Below are 11,856 nucleotides of genomic sequence, written 5' to 3'. Positions count from 1 at the left end.
CTCTTATGTGCTACTTTCCAATTCGAGAGAAGGTACAATTACCTCACCAAGTTCTACTTTCCTCCCACTCACTTCTTTTGAGAGAAACTCCTTCTCTAGAAAGGACCCATTCTTAGCAACAAATATCTTGCCTTCGGATCTGTGGGAGAAGGTGTACCCAATAGTCTCTTTAGGGTATCCTATGAAGACGCACTTCTCCGATTTGGGTTCGAGCTTATTAGGCTGAAACCTTTTGTCATAAGCATCACATCCCCAAACTTTAAGAAACAACAACTTAGGTTCCTTGCCAAACCATAGTTCATACGGTGTCATCTCAATGGATTTAGACGGTGCCCTCTTTAATGTGAATGCGGCTGTCTCTAATGCATAACCCCAAAATGATAAAGGAGAATCAATAAGAGACATCATAGAATGCACCATATCTAATAAAGTACGGTTACGACGTTCGGACACACCATTTCGTTGTGGTGTTCTAGGTGTCGTGAGTTGTGAAACAATTCCACATTTTTCTAAATGAAGGCCAAACTCGTAAATCAAATATTCACCTCCACGACCAGATCATAGAAACTTTATTTTCTTGTTACGATGATTCTCTACTTCACTCTGAAATTCTTTGAACTTTTCAAATGTTTCAGACTTGTGTTTCATCAAGTAGTGATAACCCACAAGTATAGGGGATCGCAACAGTTTTTGAGGGTAGAGTATTCAACCCAAATTTATTGATTCAACACAAAAGGAGACAAAGAATATTCTCAAGTATTGGCAAGTGAGTTTTCAATTCAACCACAGCTGAAAGACTTAATATCTGCAGCAAAGTATTTAGTAGCAAAGTAGTATGGAGGTAACGGTAACAGTGGCAAAAAGTAACAGTAGCAGTTTTGTAGTAATCGTAACAGTGGCAATGGAAAAGTAACTAAGCGAAGAACAATATGTGAAAAGCTCGTAGGAAATGGATCAATGATGGATAATTATGTCGGCTGCAATTCATCATGCAACAGTTATAACATAGGGTGACACAGAACTAGCTCCAGTTCATCAATGTAATGTAGGCATGTATTCCCAATATAGTCATACGTGCTTATGAAAAAGAACTTGCATGACATCTTTTGTCCTACCCTCCCGTGGCAGTGGGGTCCTATTAGAAACTAGGGTATATTAAGGCCTCCTTTTAATAGAGTACCGGACCAAAGCATTAGCACTTAGTGATTACATGAACTCCTCAAACTACGGTCATCACCGGGAGTGGTCCCAATTATTGTTACTTCGGGGTTGCCGGATCATAACACATAGTAGGTGACTATTAACTTGCAAGATAGGATCAAGAACTCACATATATTCATGAAAACATAATAGGTTCATCATGGCACTCGGGCCCTAGTGACAAGCATTAAGCATGGCAAAGCCATAGCAACATCAATCTTAGAACATAATGGATACTAGGGATCAAACCCTAACAAAACTAACTCGATTACATGGTAAATCTCATCCAACCCATCACCATCCAGCAAGCCTACGATGGGATTACTCACGCACGGCGGTGAGCATCATGAAATTGGTGATGGAGGATGGTTGATGATGACGATGGCGACAGATTCCCCTCTTCGGAGCCCCGAACGGACTCCAGATTAGCCCTCTCGAGGAAGATTAGGGCTTGGCGGCAACTTCGTATCATAAAACATGATGAATCCTTCTCTCTGATTTTTTTTCCTCCCTGAAAGTGAATATATGAAGTTGGAGTTGAGGTCGGTGGAGGTCCAGGGGGCCCATGAGGCAGGGGGCGCGCCCTGCACCCTCGTGGACAGGGTTAGTTCCATTCAAATCATGCTAGTTAGAGTCCAAAACAAGGGAAAAAGTGTTTGGGAAAGTAGATACGTTGGAGACCTATCAACTCCCCCAAGCTTAAACCTTTGCTTGTCCTCAAGCAATTCAGTTGACAAACTGAAAGTGATCAAGAAAAACTTTTACAAACTCTGTTTGATCTTGTTGTTGCAAATATGTAAAGCCAACATTCAAGTTTTCAACAAAGATTATGAACTAAGCATATTCACAATAATATTTAGGTCTCATGTTTACTCATATCAATGGAATAATCAACTAGCGAGCAATAATAATAAATCTTGATCGGATGACAACACTTTCTCAAAACAGTCATAATATGATATAACAAGATGGTATCTCGCTAGCCCTTTCTGGGACCGCAAAACATAAATGCAGAGCATCCCTGAAGATCAAGGACTGACTTAACATTGTAATTCATGGCAAAAGAGATACTTGATGTAAATTAATAGCAATGCATGCAAATGACAGCGGTGCTCTCCAACTGGTGCTTTTTTAATAAGAAGATGATGAATCAACATAAAAGTAAATAGATAGGCCCTTCGCAGAGGGAAGCAGACATTTGCAGAGGTGCCAGAGCTCGAGTTTTGAAATAGAGATAAATAATATTTTGGGTGTCATACTCTCATTGTCAACATAACAACCAAGAGATCTCTATATCTTCCATGCTACATACATTATAGGCGGTTCCCAAACAGAATGGTAAAGTTTATACTCCCCCACCACCAACGAGCATCAATCCATGGCTGGTCCGAAACAACGGGTGTCGTCCAACTAACAACAATCCTGGGGGAGTTTTGTTTGCAATTATTTTGATTTGATTTGAGCATGGGACTGGGCATCCCGGTTACCAGCCATTTTCTCGTGAATGATGAGCGGAGTCCACTCATCATGAGAATAACCCACCTAGCATGGAAGATATAGACAACCCTAGTTGATACATGAGCTATTCGAGCATACAAAACAGAATTTTATTTGAAGGTTTAGAGTTTGGCACATACAAATTTACTTGCAACGGCAGGTAAATACCGCATATAGGAAGGTATGATGGACTCATATGAAATAACTTTGGGGTTTATGGAAGTGGAAGCACAAGCAGTATTCCCACTTAGTACAGGTGAAGGATAGAAAGAGACTGGGAAGCGACCAACTGGAGAGCGACAACAGTCATGAACATGCATTAAGATTAACCAACAATGAGTGCAAGCATGAGTAGGATATAAATCACCATGAACATAAATATCATGGAGGCTATGTTGATTTTGTTTCAACTACATGCCTGAACATGTGCCAAGTCAAGCCACTCGAATCATTCAAAGGAGGATACCACCTTATCATACCACATCACAACCGTTTTAATAGCATGTTGGCACGCAAGGTAAACTATTATTAACTCCTAGCTAATTAAGCATGGCAAGGGCAACTATAATCTCTAATTGCCATTGCAAACATGTTTCATTCATAATAGGCTGAATCAGGAACGATGAACTAATCATATTTACAAAAACAAGATAGGTCAAGTTCATACCAGCTTCTCCCATCTCAATCATTTCATCATATATCGTCATTATTTCCTTTCACTTGCACGACCGAACGGTGTGGATAATAATAATAGTGCACATGCATTGGACTAAGCTGGAATCTGCAAACATTTAATACAAAGGAGAAGACAAGGTAATATGAGCTCTTGGTTAGATCATCAACAATGCATATGAGAGCCACTCAACATTTTCATCGCGGTATTCTCCTCTCGACCCCCAAAGAAAATAAAAGAACTAAAACTATTTACATGGGAAAGCTCCCAACAAGCAAAAGAAGTGATCAGAAAGCATTTCATGTAAGGATGGCGAGCGACGTGCGCTGGCTCGTCTCGTATGCGGCCGACTTCGCGGCGGCACACACGCTCTCCTTCACCGACGGCGAGATCCACCTCCGTCACGACGCATCTCAGATCGCACTGATTGACGAGAGGGAGGTGACGGTCGACGCGCGATATCTCAAGGAGGGCGAGCAGATCAACATCGGACAGGCTGTCTTGTTTCCCTGCCACATCGCCAGGGTGCGGGATCAGATTCCAGTGGGGAACACGGCGGCGCCGAGTCAGATCCACACATGCGATGGTGCGGATGGTGTACCGCGGTACACCGCGGGAGCGTGGCGGCGGGACCAGGGCATCCTTGGGCCACGTCCAGGCGCGGGTGGGTCGGCCGCCATGGATGCTCGACACGTGGACGAGGATCTCGGACGCCGTGACGGGGAGACGAGGCGCGCAGCAGGTATAAAAACCTATCCCACCCCCGCCCATGACCTAGACGTCGCGTTCTCTCACTTCTGGGAGGCGCCGCGAAACCCTAGATCCAAGATTTCTTCCTCATTTCTGTGGTGGGAGGGGAAAGTTGGAGGGGATTGCAGATCCTTCGCGGCGGTGGTGGCTTCCAAGCCGCGCGCTCCGGAGACGATGGAGGGGCGTGGAGATCGATTCTTCCATGGCAATCGGAGAGATGGCTTCGGAGCTGGGCGTTTCGGGCGCGACGCCGGGCGTTTCGATCGGGGCCGCGGTCGGGGCCGGTTCTCGTGGTCCATGGAGCCAGTCGACGATGATCTCTCCACAAACAAGCAGGCGGCATCGGCCTCGGACGACACCACACGTTGGGACGACGCGGCGGAGCGGGCCAAGAGGGCCAAATCTGGGGGGGTATGGGTGGAGAAACACCCGAACCCTAACCCCTCGGATTTCGACATCGACAACGCTCCCAGAAGGAAGCAAATCCCAGATGCCGCCCAGCGGGGTGAATCTTCTACCCAGGTGCCCCCTACCAAAAAACTATGATCCATGTCCAATTTGCAAAGCCACTAGTCATACTCCTGCTAGCTGCCCGCAAGCTTATTGTGAGAGATGCAGTAAGGTGGGACATTTGGCTTCGATTTGCACCGCCTTTCTGCCCTGGGAGTGTACGGCTCCTATGTGCGCCTTCCAGGGTAAAGGCCAGGGGTTCTTTTACATTCCATACTCATGCACTGCTAAGCAACTTAAGGAACGTGCCACGAGTGTAGTGATTACTGTGATTGAGGGGGAGGCTAGTGTGAAGGAGCTTGAAGATGCTTTTTCTGATTATATTGGGACCAAGTGGCATTGTACTGCTCGTCCTATAGGTCCTAAGACTTATGTTATGCGATTTCCTAATCAGAGAGATGTGAAAAAGGCATGCTACAATGACAAAATGACCTTAAGATCCTGTGGAGTAGTGGTAAAGATCGTTCCCTGGTCGGCTAATGTGGGAGCAAAAGGGGTGATGGAGGTCGCTTGGGTGAGAGTGGCGAATGTTCCTCTGGAACGAAGAAATGAAAGAAATGTGGCATATGTTGCATCATTGGTTGGCGTCCCCCTGGAGATTGATATGGCCACTTTGCACAAACCTGAATACGTGCGGGTTCGGCTGGGATGCCGCAATGTTGACGAGCTGCCTGGTGTAGCTGAAGCTGTCCTGGGAACGCATTTTTTTATTTTTTCTATGATATTGAAAAAATCCTGATCAGAGATCCTGAGAGATCGAGCAGTGTGACCCAGGTTGAGTCGGCTAGAAAGGACTCATCCCATGGGAAGCATTTTGCTCGTGCTACTCCGAGGGATAATGAGAAAAGAAAAGAGGGGGGATTTTCATGAATGACAAAGATGAAAGGAATAGCCCTAGGGACGATGGGGAAGAGGAACATGAGGAGTCAGATGAGACTGCAGATGATACCCTCCTGATTGAATCCATTGCCAGAGAGGCTTGTGAAAAAGAAAAGTTGGGTGGATCTCAAGCACTACTTGTTGTTAATAACAACAGGCAGAATGTGGATGAGATTCAGGTAGAACAAATTTTGCTCGAGTCCATTGCTGGTAATATTTATGATATCTGTACTTCTCACTTGGGGATGCATGAAAAATCCCAGGTGGAGGAGATGATGGAGGATGATACTAGCAAAGCTGGGATGCGCTCTGAGTACACGATACAGTTCCCTGTCTCATCCGAGAAAATGGAGGAGGTGATTCCTACCCCTCCACTTAGAACTGAAGATGAACTGAGATTCAGTACAAGAAACATGCAGAACATGGGCGATAAGATTCAAGACAGGGCGGTTGCAATTTCAAGAAAGAGAAACCTGAAAGGTAACTGCAACTTCAACTCATTTGATGTGCTTTCTGATAGTGATCTTATGATCAGAGCATCTAAGATGGGTGTGATCATCCCTGATGACAATTTTTCTTCTATTGATATCCTAAGAGAGTTGGAGAGGGTCAGAAGAGGCGATGATAACAGTAATCATAACTCTGACACTATGTTTGTTGAGAAAACAATGTTTATAACTAATGGGAAGGGGGATAAAACACCCATTAGCACTGATTGGGCTGATGGGGGGAGGATTTAGAGGAAGATTTTATTCCTATGAGATCTAGGAAAAAGAGAACCCCTAAAATTCAGGTGGCAATATCCAGGCCTTTGACCAGGAGCCAGAAACCTGATTTAGGGATGAAGCATGGAAAATCTAGCAGCCCTGTCTATAATACCAGGGCCACCAGAAGGGAGAGGAAAAAAACCCTGGTTAATATGATTGGTCTTTTCTGGAATTGCAGGGGGGCAGGAAAGAAAGGGATGAGTTCCTACCTTTCCCATATTATTAGAGATCATTCCCTTGACTTTGTTTGTTTGCAAGAGACTCACAAGAAGAAGTTTCAGGATGGTTATTTTAGGAAAATAGACCCCAACACTGCCTTTGATTGGGAATGGATCCCATCCACGGGGAAATCTGGGGGTTTACTTTGTGGAGTTAGAAAGGAGAGTTTTGAGGTGGTTGCTTGGAGGAAAGGCAAGTTTATCCTCCAAGTTAATGTCTATGATATCAAAATTAAGAAAGTATGGACGTTATGCAATGTATATGGCGCAGCCCATGATAAAGACAAGAAGGAATTCCTTGTTGAATTAGCTGACTTCTGCACTCATGTGCAAAACCCTTTGTTGATTGGGGGCAACTTTAATATTCTCAGGCATGAGGGAGAGAAAAATAAAAACTGGCATCGCTCACCTCACACAGATATGTTTAATTCTGTGATTAATGCAATGTGCCTGAGTGAAATCCATATGAATGGGGGGCTATATACTTGGACCAACAACCAAGCCCATCCGACCTTGGAAAAGCTAGATAGAATCCTTATGAGCAATGATTGGGAAGACCTCTTTCCCCAAGTCAATGTTAAGAAAATAGTTAGAGACATCTCTGACCATAATGCTCTTCTGTTGTCCTCGGACAACACTGTTGTCAGAGTCCCACAACAAAGAGAATTTAGATTTGAGATCAGTTGGCTCAAATCCGAAGAGTTTCTACCTTTGGTAGGAAAAATTTGGAACCAATATGTTAATGCTACAGACCCCATTGATGTGTTAAACATCAAACTGAAACGCTTTAAAAAATTCTTTAAGGGCTGGGGATCTAATAAGTTTGGGCATGAGAAGATTCAGAAAAGAAACATTAAAGAAGAGTTCGCTAATATTGAAAAAGAAGAGGAGGAGGGTGTGATACACCCAGAAATGTTCTGCAGGAAAACAGAACTTTTAGTGGAACTTAATGAAATTCTGGTCAATGAAGAATTATTCCTACTACAACAATCTAAGGAAAGATGGCTTTTAAAAGGAGATAGTAATATTGTTTACTATCAGAAAATTGGTAATGGCAATAAGAGAAAAAGTACTATTCACTCCCTGAATGTAGGGGATACTGTCATAGAGGGAACGAAGGATCTTTTGAAACATGCTACTGAGTTCTATAAAGATCTCTTCGGGCCGGCACCTGGAAACTTGCTCCAGGTGGACCCTAATGCGTGGGGTGTGGAGGAGAAATTAAAACCTGAGGATAATGAAATTCTATGTAGACCATTCTCAGAAGAGGAAGTCAAAAATGCTCTATTTGGTATGAATAGCAACAGGGCCCCTGGTCCTGACAATATTCTAGCAAAATTTTATCAACACTGTTGGGAGATTGTGAAGGGTGATATCATGAGACTTTTTGAGGCCATGTACGAGGGAACACTCGATGTTCAACGGTTAAACTACGGGATTATTACCTTGATTCCTAAAATCAATGGTGCGAACAAAATTCAACAGTTTAGACCTATTTGCTTGCTTAGATGCCCTTATAAGTTGATCACAAAGGTGTTAGACAACAGAGCAGCTCCTTACGCTGACACTCTGTTTAGCAAACACCAAAATGCCTTTATTAAACACAGGAATATCATGGATGGGGTCCTCACTTTGCATGAAATCTTGCACCATACTCATGTAAAGAAGAAAATTGGCATAGTTATCAAGCTTGATTTTGAAAAAGCTTACGATAAAGTGAACTGGGATTTCCTGCTTAAGTGTCTTGAGATGAGAGGTTTTGGCAAAACCTGGTGCAGGTGGATGGAGAAAATCCTCCACAATGGCACGGTTAGTGTGAAAATAAAAAATACTTCGGGGCCTTACTTCCAAAGCCACAAAGGAGTGCGGCAAGGAGATCCGGTGTCCCCCTTTCTGTTCAATATTGCTGCCGAGTGCTTATGTAAAATGGTGCTGCAAGCACAAACAAATGGTTTGATTGATGGGTTGGCCTCGGATTTGGTTGATAAGGGAGTGGCCATTCTGCAATATGCAGATGACACAATCCTATGCATTGAACATAACCCTGAAAAAGCGCTAAACCTGAAACTATTGATGTATATGTTCGAACTCATGTTAGGGCTGAAAATTAACTTTCAAAAAAGTGAAATTCTTAGCATGGGGGGAGATGATAATATTTTGAAAGAATATGCTGATATTTTTGGTTGCCAGATTGGGCATTTCCCAATGAAGTATCTTGGTGTTCATGTCAATTACTCGACTTTGAAAGGTGTGGATTGGGAATACCTTGAGGCAAAATTTGTCAAGAGATGTGAATCTGGACTGGGGAGTAATGCCTCCTCGGGGGGCAGGTTGACTTTATTGAATGCTAATATTTCTAGCATTGCATCCTATTATATGTCCATGTTTCTTTTATCTAAAACCATCATTGAGAGGTTAGATAAACACGGAAGGAGGTTCTTCTGGCAAGTGACTAAAAACAGGAAAAGATATTACCTGGTCAGATGGTCTAGGATCTGTCGATCCAAGGAGAAGGGGGTTTGGGTGTGAAGGATCTCCACAGGAAAAATATTTGCCTTTTGGTGAAATGGTGGTGGAAGCTTGAGATGAAACAGGGGCTATGGCAAGACATTGTCAAAGCCAAATATTTTGGTAGAGATACAGTAGCCTCGGTTAAGGGGAGAATCACTGACTCTCCGTGTTGGAAGGCTATTATGAAAGTGAGAGACCTATATATGGCAGGGAGGAAAGTGGTCGTACAATCTGGTAACATGGCGAGGTTGTGGTATGATCCAGTTGGCGACCAAGCCCCTTTTGCTGACCAATTTCCTCAGCTTTTTACTATTTGCAATAAGCCCGATTGTGTCGTGAAAGATTGTTTGGAGGCTAATCCTGTCACCTTCTTTCGAAGGAGACTGACCTTGGAACTTAATGAACAATGGAAAAAGATGATTTCCACGGTTAGGGAATCCTGTACATCTGCGGATAGTGATAGTATCAAGTGGGGGCTGGGTCCCAAGCCCTATTATACCACTAAAGCTCTTTATGCTTACCTAGAAAAAGGTATTGCTGGGTGTGACTATCGCTGGATATGGAAAGCCAGAATCCCTTTGAAAATCCAAATTTTTATGTGGCAGTTATCGCAAGATGTGGTACTGACCAGGGATGTGATGAAACATCGTGGATGGAGGGGGGAACCCAAGTGTTCCTTTTGTGGGGAGAGAGAAACATCCCAGCATCTCTTTTTCACCTGCCCTGTGGCTAGGGTTACTTGGAGAGTAGTTGGTTGCATGTTTGGTACGGATCTATGCCCTGACAACTTGTGGCAGGCATATGTTTGGTGTTATACTTTCTTTCCAGGTGGCGATGTTTTCTATACGGCTGGCATTGCAGCTTTGTGTTGGGCTATTTGGACTTGCCGCAACCGAGCTACTTTTGAGCATATTCCTCTCAAAACCCCATTTGAATGTATTTTCGCTGCATGTGCACTTCTTTGTTACTGGGCAGGGCTGATGAAACAGGAGGATGCTGAGAAGATGCGAGTTGGCGGAGCTCTGCTGAAGGACAATGCGTCTCGTATGATGAGGATCTGCGCAACGGCGCACCAGGGATGAGGGGAGTGCCCTGAGGACTAATGAAGAGGGAGTAAGTTGTTCTGTTGCGCCTTTTGCTTTACTGTTTCTGGTCGAGTTTCCTCCTGCGTGAGGATGTTGTGGAGCATGTTGCTCAAATGTGAGCGTTGGCCTTTTGGTGTTAAACTATGAGTTAGATGTTGGAGTCCTGGATATTTAGTGTCGTCGGGTTTTCGCCCCATGGTGAGTAATCTCGATGACGAGTGCTCATGGTGGGTTTCCCGGCGATGCTTGAAGCCGCTTTCCTCTTTCCCGTCCTATCTGCTGAACTTGGCTGTATTTCCGTTATGTTCAAGTAATGGAAAGGGGATTCGCCCGGTTCAAAAAAAACAAGCAAAAGAAGAACAGGAAATCTTTTTGGGTTTTCTTTTAATTACTACTACTACAAGCATGGAAAGTAAACTAGCTAAAGGCTACAACTAATTTTTTTGGTTTTCTTAAAGGGTTTTCAAACACACAAGAAGAAAGCAAGAAAAGAAAATAAACTAGCATGGATAGTACAATGAAAAAGTATGAGCACCGGCAACTAGAATGAGTGTGTGAACATGAATGTGATGTCGGTGAGAAATATGTACTCCCCCAAGCTTAGGCTTTTGGCCTAAGTTGGTCTATGCCCATGGATTGAAGCTACCCTCTCTAGTGTACCGAGGAGGGTCCTCGGGGTGCCACTGGTTAGCGAGCTCCTCCGGATCCCACTGATAAACAGACTGTCGATATGGGTCAAGTGGTGGCTTTGGCTCAGGCTCTGCAACCTGTGTTAGATTCTAGTATGCATAAATGGCCTCGGGCAAGATGAGGTACGTGCATGAAAGTATGTTAAACAAAGAGGGTGCAGAAAAGGTAATAGTCTCATAATGAGTTTTAGCAAATATCAAGTTATACTTAAGCATCTTCTTATTTTTAACAATAAAGTCATGTGCTATCATACTCTTATAGTCTAGAGAAATAGTGGGCAACAACTTTTCCTCTTTCTCATAATGCCTAATAGGTATCTCAAAGTGTTTAGCAAGGCGTGAAGCAAAGATACCTCCGAAGATGGGGCCCTTTGTGCGGTTCAGACTTAACCGTTTAGCAACAATAGCGCCTAAACTGAAGGTTGTATCACGAAATAAAGCATGGCGCAAAATAACAAGGTCTGGAGCACTAAGGTTCCCACTGTTCCCGCGACCAATTAAGCATCTACTAGCAAATATTGCAAAGTAACGTCGAACAGGAAAGTGTATACTAGTAGTCCTTGAATCTGAAACTTTTCTTGTTTCCCCTACAGCAATTCTATCAATAAATCCATCCACATCAGTAGGATCACTACTGGAATTAGCTTATTTGTCGTCCTGGCTGACAGCAAAGAACCTCTTTGTCGTCAGCCACAAGAAAACGGACGGCAAAGAACTGGCTGATGGCAAAGAAGGTCTTTGCCATCAGCCAGTTCTTTGTCGTCTGTTGGCTGATGGCAAAGAATCTTTGCCATCAGCCAGCAGACAGCAAAGAGGTGGGTGGGTCCAGTTAATGTCTAACCCACTACGACCCACCGTCCCCACCTCTTTGCCGACCGTTGGCGGACGGCAAAGAATGTGGTACATTAACGGCTGTCCCGCCCCCGTCCTCTCTTCTCTCTTAGTCTCCTTCCCATCCCCACCCACACCCGCGCCGCCGCCGCCGACCCCATTCGCCGTAGCCGGCCGCCCCGCCGCCTCGCACCCCTCCCCTCCGTCGCCATCCCCCACCCACACCCGCCCTGCCGCCGCCGACCC

The sequence above is a fragment of the Triticum dicoccoides genome, chromosome 7B (genome assembly GCF_002162155.2).
Source record: "Triticum dicoccoides isolate Atlit2015 ecotype Zavitan chromosome 7B, WEW_v2.0, whole genome shotgun sequence".
Classification (NCBI taxonomy): domain Eukaryota; kingdom Viridiplantae; phylum Streptophyta; class Magnoliopsida; order Poales; family Poaceae; genus Triticum; species Triticum dicoccoides.
This window is presented reverse-complemented; position numbering follows the sequence as displayed.